The sequence below is a fragment of the Pogoniulus pusillus genome, chromosome 4, assembly GCF_015220805.1.
Source record: "Pogoniulus pusillus isolate bPogPus1 chromosome 4, bPogPus1.pri, whole genome shotgun sequence".
In the NCBI taxonomy this organism is placed as follows: domain Eukaryota; kingdom Metazoa; phylum Chordata; class Aves; order Piciformes; family Lybiidae; genus Pogoniulus; species Pogoniulus pusillus.
In genome coordinates, this window is record NC_087267.1 from 21,601,378 (window position 1) to 21,613,845 (window position 12,468).

The 12,468-nt window shown below is 46.5% G+C and overlaps 1 long non-coding RNA gene across 2 annotated transcripts in view; it reads left to right on the forward strand.

Annotated features, from left to right (window-relative positions):
• The window catches only part of LOC135174805 (uncharacterized), a 36,601-nt gene extending 32,344 nt beyond the window's left edge, over positions 1-4,257 (forward strand). Inside the window, exon 5 of one of the 2 annotated variants that reach the window (XR_010302094.1) lies at positions 4,148-4,257. This is a non-coding gene — a long non-coding RNA (uncharacterized LOC135174805). The remainder of the gene's footprint in view (positions 1-4,147) is intronic. The other variant, XR_010302093.1, reaches the window with a different exon arrangement.
• The last annotated feature ends 8,211 nt before the right edge of the window (positions 4,258-12,468 follow it).

Genomic DNA, 12,468 nt, shown 5'->3' on the forward strand with positions numbered 1-12,468 from the left:
AAAGGGCTCAGGTCCAGCCAGCATGGGTTTAGGAAGGGCAGATCCTGCCTCTCCAACCTGATCTCCTTCTATGATCAGGTGACCCTCTAGGTGGATGTGGGGAGGCCTGTGGATGTGGTCTATCTGGACTTCAGCAAGGCCTTTGACACTGTCCCCCACAGCAAACTGCTGGCTAAGCTGTCAGCCCACGGCTTGGATGGCAACACTCTGTGCTGGGTTAGGAACTGGCTGGAGGGCCGGACCCAGAGAGTGGTGGTGAATGGTGCCACATCCAGCTGGTGGCCAGTCACTAGTGGTGTCCCTCAGGAATCAGTGCTGGGCCCCATCCTCTTTAACATCTTCATAGATGATCGGGTTGAGGGCATGGAGTCAGTCATCAGCAAGTTTGCAGATGACACTAAGCTGGGGGCAGATGTGGCTGGGTTGGAGGGCAGAAGGGCTCTGCAGCGGGACCTTGACCACCTGCACAGATGGGCAGAGTCCAAGGGGATGGCATTCAATAGCTCCAAGTGCAGGGTGCTGCACTTTGGCCACAACAACCCCATGCAGAGATACAGGCTGGGGTCGGAGTGGCTGGAGAGTAGCCAGACAGAGAGGGATCTGGGGGTGCTGATTGATACCCACCTGAACATGAGCCAGCAGTGTGCCCAGGTGTCCAAGGGAGCCAATGGCATCCTGGCCTGCATCAGGAATGGTGTGGTCAGCAGGAGCAGGGAGGTCATTCTGCCCCTGTACTCTGCACTGGTTAGACCTCACCTTGAGTACTGTGTTCAGTTCTGGGCCCTCCAGTTTAGGAGAGACATTGAGATGCTTGAGCATGTCCAGAGAAGGGCTGGTGAGAGGCCTTGAGCACAAGCCCTACAAGGAGAGGCTGAGGGAGCTGGGATTGTTTAGCCTGGAGAAGTGGAGGCTCAGGGGTGACCTTATTGCTGTCTACAACTACCTGAGGGGTGGTTGTGGCCAGGAGGAGGTTGCTCTCTTCTCTCAGGTGGCCAGCGCCAGAACGAGAGGACACAGCCTCAAGCTACGTCAGGGGAGATTTAGGCTGGAGGTGAGGAGAAAGTTCTTCACTGAGAGAGTCATTGGACACTGGAATGGACTGCCCGGGGAGGTGGTGGAGTCGCCGTCCCTGGGGCTGTTCAAGGCAAGGTTGGACGTGGCACTTGGTGCCATGGTCTGGCCTTGAGCTCTGTGGTAAAGGATTGGACTTGATAATCTGTGAGGTCTCTTCCAACCTTGTTGATACTGTGATACTGTGATTATAAACCTGGAGATCTGAGGTGAGATGTCAAAAAGATGACAAGGGGATTAGAGGAGAAAGGGTTAGGTGGATTAGAGAGTTAAGACACAAACAGCCACAGAGACCAGACCACCAGAAAGAAGGCACAGCCTAAAGTGAGAGCTGAGGAGTGTGTGAGAAGTGAGTGTCTTATCTATATTTTGACTAGCTGTGTTTCTAACAGAAGAATGTGTGATAGAGGATACATGTTGTTTTCTTTCTTCTCCCAGCTAAGGATTTCATTTCTCTCAGTAAAATATTCCAATCAGTTTCAAACCAGCACAGAGAGGAAGTGCAGGGACTCAGTACCAACCTCATGCAAATGGAAGGCTCCTCTTTTACAAGTGGTTTCCTGGCTGCTCTGAGCAATTGCTTTCCTGGCTTCTTGTGCCTCTCAGATAAGGCATAGATGAAAAACTAAGCTATTGTAAGAACCCCACTTCATTTGTGCAGTCATCATAGAAGAGCTGCAGCCAAATACAGGCTCAGGAGAAGAGACTTCAGCTCAGGATAGACATTACTCAAGGACTGCTGATAGGAGCTTGACAAGCAAAACTTGTTAGTCTGTAGTACCTTGGAGCCTGTCTACTGAACAGAAAGCTCACAGCTGCTCACAGCAGGGCACTGCTGCATTAACAAGATTTTTTTTCCCCTCTGGCTAGGCCAATTCCCCTTAGCTTTTCTTTTTTGGTTGGTTGGTTCTTTTTTTTTTTGTAATCATCTCTCAAGATGCAGTAGCATTTGTTGTCCTGAGGTGCTGACCCCAGTGGAAGAGATTCTAGTGGAAGCTTCCACCCGAGTTTGCACACACTTCATTTCAGGTCACTAACCACATCCTCCTCAGGCTTTCCTCAGGCTCTTGCATTGATTGTTCTCCAGCTGGAGGAGCTGTCTGAAAGAAATGACATGACTGGTGTGTTGAGGTCACATTTCTAGATTGGGAGTTGACTGAGGGAAGCTTCTGCCCTTTGGATTCAGGGAAGACCTGACATTTGAATGTGACGTGGATGTACAAGCCTTCAGTCTTCCTTCTCCCTTATGCACATCTACCGCCCTCCAGGCGTGCAGTTATGTTGGAAATGGACAAAAAGGGAGAGCAGAGGATGTGATGGGTGACTTGAGCTGGCATCTGGATGCTGAACAACAAAGTTTCTCTGCTGGGTGAGGCTACTTTGCCAACAAAAGACCCAGTGGCTGTTCTCTGAAATCCACATGGAAGGCTTGAGTTGAGGTGACAAGATTAGAGGTTTGCCCCCAGGCAAATTTGGAGAAGGAACCAGAGAAATAGAAAATGCTTTCTGTTTTTCCACTGGTACCTGTATAACCAGATTTGACAGAATGGAAAAGCAGGAGTCCAAGGGATCTAAAAGCAGGAGATGAAGGGCTAGTTCCATCATAAGATCTCGTGGTACTTTTTTTCTGGGAGAGCTGTAATAACACAATGGAGTGAAAAGGTTCCTTCTGCCAATCTTACTCCAGAAGCTCCAGAGCTCCTACCTACCATCTCAGCAGTAAAAACAGATTACTTTGTCTAGGTAAACACTAAGGTCATAGAATCATAGAATCAGTAAGGTTGGGAGAGACCTCCAAGATCATCCAGTCCAACCTAGCACCCAGCCCTAGCCAGTCAACTAGACCATGGCACTAAGTGCCTCAGCCAGGCTTTGCTTCAACACCTCCAGGGATGGTGACTCCACCACCTCCCTAGGCAGCCCATTCCAATGCCAATCACTCTCTCTGCCAACAACTTCCTCCTAACATCCAGCCTAGACCTCCCCTGGCACAACTTGAGACTATGTCCCCTTGTTCTGTTGCTGGTTGCCTGGCAGAAGAGACCAACCCCCACGTGGCTACAGCCTCCCTTCAGGACAGCAATGAGGTCAGCCCTGAGCCTCCTCTTCTCCAGGCTGCACACCCCCAGCTCCCTCAGCTAAACCCTCATAGGGTTTGTGTTCCAGGCCTCTCACCAGCTTTGTCACCCTTCTCTGGTCCTCAGAGAGCAAATTGCTCCAGTACCTCTGTGAGAGGAATATTGTTGTACTTCATGGACTTCTCATCCCTGAGTTAGGCTTTGGGTTTTTTTTTCCCTTTTCCCCACATAAATGATTTCTTTTGGCAAAATGCAGATATTCTGTGAATGAGGCTTCTTTGACTTCTTCAAATAAATGTCCCTTCAGTTAGTTGTAGAGAGCAGTGAGATCTCCCCTCAGCCTCCTCTGTTTCACACTAACCACCCCCAGCTCCCCCAGTTGCTCCTCATCATATTTATTCTCCAGGCCCTTCCCCAGCTCCATCACCCTCCTCTGCACTCGACCCAGAACCTCCACATCCCTCTTGTGTTGAGGTGACCAAAACTGAGCACAAAACTCGAGGTGTGGCCTCACCAGAACAGAATCCAAGGGGATAATCACCTCCCTACTCCTGCTGGACACAGCATTTCTAATACAAGATGAAGGTGCCAATCACTTTTTGGTGGTGCCCAGTGATAGGACAGGTACAGTGGATACAAGCTGGAACACAAGAGGTTCCACCTCAACACGAGAAGGCACTGCTTTATGGTGAGGGTAACAGAGCACTGGACTAGGCTGCCCAGAGAGGTTGTGCAGTCTCCTCTGAAGATTTTCAAACCCCGCCTGGGTGTTTTCCTGTGTGACCTGCCCTGGGTGATCCTGCTTTGGCAGAGGGGTTGGTATGGATGATCTCTGGAGGTCCCTTCCAACTCCTAACATTCCATGATTCAGTGATGTCACCAAGAGCATAAACCAGGAAGAAGTGCAGCCCTTACAAACACCGAGGACAGGCTGCAGCAGTCAGAGCAGTTCTGAGTAAATCAGTAAGCAATGCTGTGTCTGTCTCTGTTTTCAACAGCGACCTGGAGCTCAGGCAGCAGCGCTGCTCTCCAGATGGCTTTCCACAGCATCGTCTTCTGACACACGCCACCGAGCCACGAGATGGAGACAGAAATTCCAGTGTGGGGAGGGTGTGAGTCATGAGATGGTGAGTGAAAGAAACAGCAGGATAAAAATAACAGAGCCACAGTATGATGCAGAATATTAATCTCTTACCCTGTGTTATCCCAGCTTGTATTACATACACTACTCTGTTATACTGTAGATGCTCCACTGCTCAAAGCAGATCTCTCTGTGCTGCTCTGAAAGATTATGGCTCAGGCTGACAGATTGCAGAGGAATTCTAATACTTGGGCCTTTAAGTTGGCTGAAAATTCTTGATCAAGACTTTCCTGCAATAGAAAACATATAATCACAGACTAGCAAAATACCATTTCTGCAACATTCAATCTTTTTTCTCTGCTTTAGATGAGAACACCAAGTGAGTAAATGTATTTATTTCAGATAAATCATGTTTCCTCTGTTCACCCTAATTTCTGGGATGTGGGAGAACTTAGGTTCCTAACTACTTCACTGTGTGTCACTTCTGGGTTTAAAGAAAGACTGAAAATTGCCTGAAAACTCTTAGTCAAGAAATTCTTTCAGCAGAGAATACAGAACCACAGAGCATCAAAATGCCACTTCTGCAACATTCACATTTCCACTAGCTTATATGAAAACATCAATCTGGATTTAAAGAGAGGCTGAAAATACTTAGTCAAGAAATTCCTGCAGCAGATAATACAGAACCACAGAGCATCAAAATGCCACTTCTGCAGGATTCATATTTCCACTGTTCTATGTGAAAACATCAATCTGGATTTAAATACATTTTAAAGTCCCCCTCTTTTTCCAATCCTCCTTTTGTATTTTTTTCTTCTTTCAGGGGGAGGAAAGGAAAGGGAAAATGAAAGGAAAAGGAAAAGGGAAGAAAAAGGAATAGGAATAGGAATAGGGAAGAGAAAAGAGAAGAGAAGAGAAGAGAAGAGAAGAGAAGAGAAGAGAAGAGAAGAGAAGAGAAGAGAAGAGAAGAGAAGAGAAGAGAAGAGAAGAGAGAAGATAAAAAAAAAAGAGAAAAAAAAAGATAAGAAAAAGAGAAGAAGAAAAGAAAAGAAGAAAAGGGAAAGGGGAGGAGAGGAGAGGAGAAAGGGAAAGGGGAGGAGAGGAGAGATGAGAGGAGAGGAAAGGGAAAGGGAAAAGGAAAGGGAAAGGGAAAGGGAAAGGGAAAGGGAAAGGGAAAGGGAAAGGGAAAGGGAAAGGGAAAGGGAAAGGGAAAGGGAAAGGGAAAGGGAAAGGGAAAGGGAAAGGGAAAGGGAAAGGGAAAGGGAAAGGGAAAGGGAAAGGGAAAGGGAAAGGGAAAGGGAAAGGGAAAGGGAAAGGGAAAGGGAAAGGGAAGGGAGGAGAGGAGAGGAGAGGAGAGGAGAGGAGAGGAGAGGAGAGGAGAGGAGAGGAGAGGAGAGGAGAGGAGAGGAGAGGAGAGGAGAGGAGAGGAGAGGAGAGGAGAGGAGAGGAGAGGAGAGGAGAGGAGAGGAGAGGAGAGGAGAGGAGAGGAGAGGAGAGGAGAGGAGAGGAGAGGAGAGGAGAGGAGAGGAGAGGAGAGGAGAGGAGAGGAGAGGAGAGGAGAGGAGAGGAGAGGAGAGGAGAGGGAAAAGAAAAAGAGGATAAAAGTACTGTGAAAATCTGTCAGAAAAATTCAACTTTGATCCTAACTAACATGACTCAGTAGAAAAAGTAAAATCAGAAGGAAAGCCAGGCATTTTATTTTGAAATGTTAATTCCTACTTTTCTCCTGCAATCTGTCAGTCTGTCCTGGCTGAGCTTCATTCTGTGATTACTCACATCAAAATCAGGACCCCTTCGAGGAGGCTTCTGTTTTCTGCTCAGTTAGTTGGAAGTATTTGGGTAAAGCATCTCACCCAGCCTCCTTGATGTCACAGGATGTTAAGGCTTGGAAGGGACACAAGGAGATCATTGAGTCCAATGCCCCCCACCAGAGCAGGACAGCATTGTCTACCACAGATCACAGAGGAACACATCCAGGCAGGCCTTGAAAGTCTCCAGAGAAGGAGACTCCACAACCTCTCTGGGGAGCCTGTTCCAGTGCTCTGTGACCCTTGCAGTAAAGAAGCTCCCCCTTGTATTGAGGTGAAACCTCTTTTGCTGCAATTTACACCCATTGCTCCTATAATCACTGGACAAACCTTCAGAAAGCTTTTTGGAGGTTTGGAAGCCCTATTACCATGTTATTTCTCAATCTGGACAGGAATCTGGACATCATAAAGCCAGCAGGAGGTTTTCCTTTAACTTCAAAGGGTTGCCAGATCTGAAACTGGGTCTTCACTGCAGATTAACACCATACAAACTGTGCATTTGTTATCTGGGATCATGGAGAAATGTTTATTTCATGCACATTCGGTTCAAACTTATTTGAATATATTAAAACTTTGCTTGTTTTTCATGTAAGTCCTCTTCAGGCTTTGTCAGGACCACAGAAAACTTTACCAAAATTGGGGAATATATAAGCCAATTGCTGGGCAACCTTCTCTGAGAGGCATTGAGATGCTTGGTCTGGGCCCCGTGGCATAGAATTCAGGATGTAATGACCAATTTTGTAGGACTTCCCTTCCTCTGCCCTTTCTGGGCTGTCTGATGGAGTGAAGCATTTGCACACAGACTGGAAAATAGATGCTATTTAATCAGGATAGACTTAAGATTACTTGCTTTAAGACAGGCATGTGTGTAAAGTAGTGTGGTTTAGGCATGCAGTTGTGACCAGAATACTTTTTGCTCCCTATCAGAGCCCGTTGAAATCAATTTCTTTTAATCCCACTAAAAGTTGAAACTGCTTGGAAAATTGACTGTATTTTCTTCTCCCCCCTCTTTTGTCTTACAGAGGCTACCTGGGAATATCTTTTCTCTTTTCCAATTACTATGCTTAAGTAATCTTTTGTTTTGTTTTCCTTTGGGTTTTGCATTTGTATTTCCATCTATTTAGCTTATTCTCTTATATCCAGCCTTTTTATTTGCCAATACATAAAGAACAACACAATGAAACAAACTCCCTCAAAAAAAACCCCAAACCAAACAACCAAATAAACCAAACCAAACCCATTTGTTTTTGAAGTTCTACAAAAATAGAAGTAATTGTAACCATGATTTGATGTCCTTGGAACACATTTTATTTACTATTCAATAGCCACTGTCTTTATTAGGACACTGTTTGAACGTAACTTTTAGCTCAGTCTCCTGGGAGAGGATATTTATGGTCCATATTTTTGGAGAGGGAGATTTTAAGTAGAAAAAGCTTAGGTATTTAGGCCTCAGCTCAGCTCCTGAAGTCATAGAATCATAGAATGGTTTAGGTTGGAAGGGATCTCAAAGTGCATATGGCAGGGACACCTCCCACTAGAGCAGGTTGCTCAAGCACTCATCCAACCTGGCCTGGAACACCTCCAGGGAGGGAGCAGCCACAACCTCCCTGGGCAATCTGTCCCAGTGTCTCACCACCCTCACTGGAAAGAACTTCTTCCTAACATCTAGTTTGAATCTCCCCTCTGCTAGTTTAAACCCATTACCCTTCATCCTGTCATTACAAGACCTTGTCAATAGTCCCTCTCCAGGCCTCCTGTAGGTCCCCTTCAGATACTGGAAGGCTACTCCAAAGTCTCCTCAAAGCCTTCTCTACTGCAGGCTGAAGAGCCCCAACTCTCATAGTTTGTCCTCATAGCAGAGCTGCTGCAGCCCTCTGAGCATCTTGGTGGCCTCCTCTGAACTCTCTCCATCAGTTCCATGTCCTTCTTGTGCTGGTTGCTCCAGAACTGCACACAGTACTCCAGGGGGGGTCTCACAAGAGCAAAGTCAGGGGAAATCTTTCTGTTGCAAACAGTCATTTGACTAGTTGAAGCTGACAATGACCAGCTTGAAGGAGAAGTTACACAGCATCACAGAATCACCAAGGCTGGAAAAGACCTCCAAGATCATCAAGCCCAGCCTCTAACCTAACACCATGACATCATCTAAACCATGCCACCCAGTGCTACATTCAACCTTTCCTTAAAGACCTCTGGGATAGTGACTCCACCACCTCCCTGGGCAGTCCATTCCAGTGCCTAATTCCCCTTTCCATAGGAAAGTGCTTCCTAATATCCAACCTAAACCTCCCCTGGTGTAGCTTCAGACCATGCCCTCTGTGTCCTGTCATGATTTGCCTGGGAGAAAAGCCTGTCTCCTACCTGACTACAACTTCTCTTTTAGGTAGTTGTAGAGAGTGATAAGCTCCCCTCTTAAGCCTCTTCAGTGTCCTTATTAGAAGCAGAAGCTTGGGCCTCAGGTTCTCTGTATTACTGCAGAGGAACTGACCTATTTTTCAGGAGAGTAGAAAATCTGCCATAAAAAAAAATCACATTTGCAATGCTTTAAGAGTGGAAACAACACTGGGTTTTGGTTTATTTTTCCTAGGATATCTGATGATATAAACAAATTGATGAAGATGACATTTCCAGCAGGAAAACCACTGATGGTGCTCGGTGCTGCTCAGTATTAACAGCCTTGGAAGGAAAGGGAATTAATGGTGCACCTTTCACTTGCTTTTAAGACCTGCTTCTGTACCCAGTGTGAAGCCTAATGATTTGCTGGTATTTACTATAGCTTTTTTTGCACTAAAGAAGTCTGATTCCTTTTCTCCTGTAGATGCTGACCTTCAGGAAGGACCTTGCTACAAAGACTGCAACCAAATCCACTTACGCTTTATTCTGAAGTCATTCTGGGTTAGAAGCTGCTGATAAAAAAAGAAGGAATAAATTTCTTCTGGATAAATAACTGTGATGTCCCTGTCAAGCATACAGTGAGTTGTGCCTCTTCCTTCAAATTGTTGCAAATCCATTCTGCTTGGAGGTTTCTTTCATAGAAGAAATTGCTCAGCATCACAAAAGGAGAGCACACAGCTTTGAAGCTGCTCCCAGGCACAAGAAGACTTCGCTACTGGAGATTTTGTTTGGAAATAAATGAATTCCTGTCATAAATTAGGCATCTGCCTTACATATCAGTATTTCTCATCATTCTGGAAGAAGATTCAAGTATTTATCCTTCCCCCCCTCCTTCTTTTATTGCCATTGATTTTGTTTATTTTGTATTCCAGAGAAGTTGCATCTCTGAAGTTTGTACTTCTATTTTTTGGCTTAATGCTGTGCATGCAGGTCTAGAATGCATCTGAAAATTAGTCTTAATTGTCTATGTGGCTCTGACCTTTTTCTCTTTGTTTCTCTTGCTCTCTCCAAAATGTGCATTACCTGTGTTCTTTATGTCTTTCTCCCAGCTGTAGCTCAATAAAATGTTGTCTCCATTTTGCAGAACCATATCATGTGCATGACAGTTATAACAGTTTGGGGGTTGATGTAATAAGAAGAAGACTAATAGTGGTAATTGTAAATGGGTTCATCTATCTATCTATCTGTCTGTCTGTCTCACTTCTAGTTTAAGTTTCCCAGAGACTTAAATATAGTTAATAGAACCAATAATGATTTATAGGATGTCATTCCCCCTTCCCCCTCCCACCCTTTTTTTTTTTTTCAAAGAAAAGGAATTAGATGTAGAGAGGAGAAGGTAAAACACACCCAAATAGATAGTCTCACTTTGATTTGGAAGTGAAAAGACAAAACTTTAACAATAAATAAAAGGTATTTGAGGTGGGGGAGTTACAAAAAGATATAGAGAAGGGAGAACAAGATACAACATATCTATATCTATATACAACCAGATTGATGGCAATGGGTTTCTGTCCTCCCTCATGGACCGGTGGCCACATGGTAAAACAAAGAGCAGCAGGAACAGGAGGGTGATGCTGGCAGGCAGGGAGATAAGGCAAGAGAGCACAAAACAGGACTTCCCTCTGTTTTTATAGGGGGCTAGAGAAGAAGTGGAAGTGGGCTGACCACTACACCTGGAGTAAAGCTCAGACCCACCCCTGGGGAGTCAGGAGGACCTGGGGTCAGGGTTAAGGTTGCTCCCCCAGGAGAGTTAATCCTTTACAATATATATATATATAAACATTGAACTGACATCTGTCGCAGACAGAAAATCTTCTGCTCTAGGAGTTGAGATGGTGAAAAATATTATCAGCTTAGTTAGCTCAACTCAGGAGTAATTCTTTGTATAAGGGGATTAGGGCTTGAAAAGTAGATTTTCCTGTTCCCTGATAGTAACCCTTTGAATTGATAGTTAACTGTTTCGTCAGACTACTCTGACTGTGGCTCCGTGTAGCTCAGGGATCAATAAATGGCTGCACTATGTCCTTTGTCCCAGAATATGCAAGTGTCTAAGGGGTGCTAGCTCAGTGTTTTGAGTTCTCCCAGCCATTGTATGGTTAGGCAGGAATACAGCCCAGGAGGTCTCATGAGTTTCAATAAGGCAAAGTGTAAGGTGAGGCAATCCTAGATATCAGTACAGGCTGGGGGAGAATGAGATTGAGAGCAGCCCTGCAGAAAAGGACTTGGGGTACTCTGGGGGACGAGAAGCTGGAAAGGAGAGAGCAGTATGAGCTTGCAGCCCAGAAGGCCAATTGCATCCTGGGCTGTATCAAAGGAAGTGTGGCCAGAGGGTGGAGAGAAGTGATTCTGCCACTTTGCTCTGGTGAGACCTCACCTGGAGTGCTGCATCCAGCTCTGGGACCCCAACACAAGAGAAACCTGGACCTATGGGATTGGGTCCAAAGAAAGGCCACCAAGATGACCAGAGGGCTGGAGCACCTCTCTTATGAAGACAGGCTGAAAGAATTTGGGCTGTTCAGCCTGGAGAAGAGAAGGCTCTGGGAAGACATTGGAACAACATTTCAATAGCTGGAAGAGACCGGCAGGAAGGCTGGGGAGGGACTGGTTAGAAGGGCTTGTAGTGCTAGGACAAGGGGCAATGGCTTGAAACTGGAGCAGGATAGATTTAGGTTGGACATCAGGAGAAACTTCTTTACAATGAGAATGGTAAAATACTGGAAGAGGCTGCCCAGGGATCTGGTTTTGACCCCATTCCTGGAGACACTGATGATCAGACTTGGTGTATCACTGGGCAGGCTGATCTAGTTGGAGATGTCCCTGCTAACTGCAGGGGAATTGGACAAGATGACCTTTGAAGGTGCCTTCCAACCCAGTGCAATCTGTGAATCTGCCAGTGACCTGAAGTAGCAAAGGCTTGGATTATGTTGAATGGTCTAGCAGGAGTTTCTCTGTGAGCTGGCATATTAGACGAGGTCAAGCACATGGATCTCACTGGAAGTTAACAAATACTAACTTGAGTACAGAACCTAAAATTCATGTGAGAATCCACATCTTGCCAAACTTATTCACTGGCCCTACCTACATCTGAGGCAGAGGACAGGCAAAACCCAGTATCTTCTAATGAAGGGCTGCTTGGTGAATGAGCCTTGTTAGTACCAAGTCAGAAAGTTCTAGCAATGGAGGAGGCTCTTTTGCTCCACCATTTGAACAGAATCCTCTGGGACCTGGTGTCAAGGTCCAGAGAACAGAGATTAACAATAGAGGAGCCCCATCTGGACACCCACAAGTCCATGGGACCAGATGGGATCCATCCCAGGGTGCTGAGAGAGCTGGCAGCTGAGCTGGCCAAGCTGCTCTCCATCATTTTCCAGCAGTCCTGGCTCACCGGAGAGGTCCCAGGAGACTGGAAAATGGCCAACGTGGTCCCCATCCACAAGAAGGGTCGGATGGAGGAACCTGGGAACTATAGACCTGTCAGCCTGACCTCAGTGCCAGGGAAACTGATGGAGCAGGTTATCTTGGGGGTGATAAGAGCGCACCTAAGGGATGGCAAAGGGCTCAGGCCCAGCCAGCATGGGTTTAGGAAGGGCAGATCCTGCCTCTCCAAACTGATCTCCTTCTATGATCAGGTGACCCGCTTGGTGGATGTGGGGAGGCCTGTGGATGTGGTCTATCTGGACTTCAGCAAGGCCTTTGACACTGTCCCCCACAGCAAACTCCTGGCTAAGCTATCAGCCCATGGCTTGGATGGCAACACTCTGTGCTGGGTTAGGAACTGGCTGGAGGGCCGGACCCAGAGAGTGGTGGTGAATGGTGCCACCTCCAGCTGGCGGCCAGTCACTAGTGGTGTCCCTCAGGAATCTGTGCTGGGCCCCATCCTCTTTAACATCTTCATAGATGATCTGGATGAGGGCATGGAGTCAGTCATCAGCAAGTTTGCAGATGACACCAAGCTGGGGGCAGATGTGACTGAGTTGGAAGGCAGAAGGGCTCTGCAGCGGGACCTTGACCGCCTGGACAGATGGGCAGAGTCCAA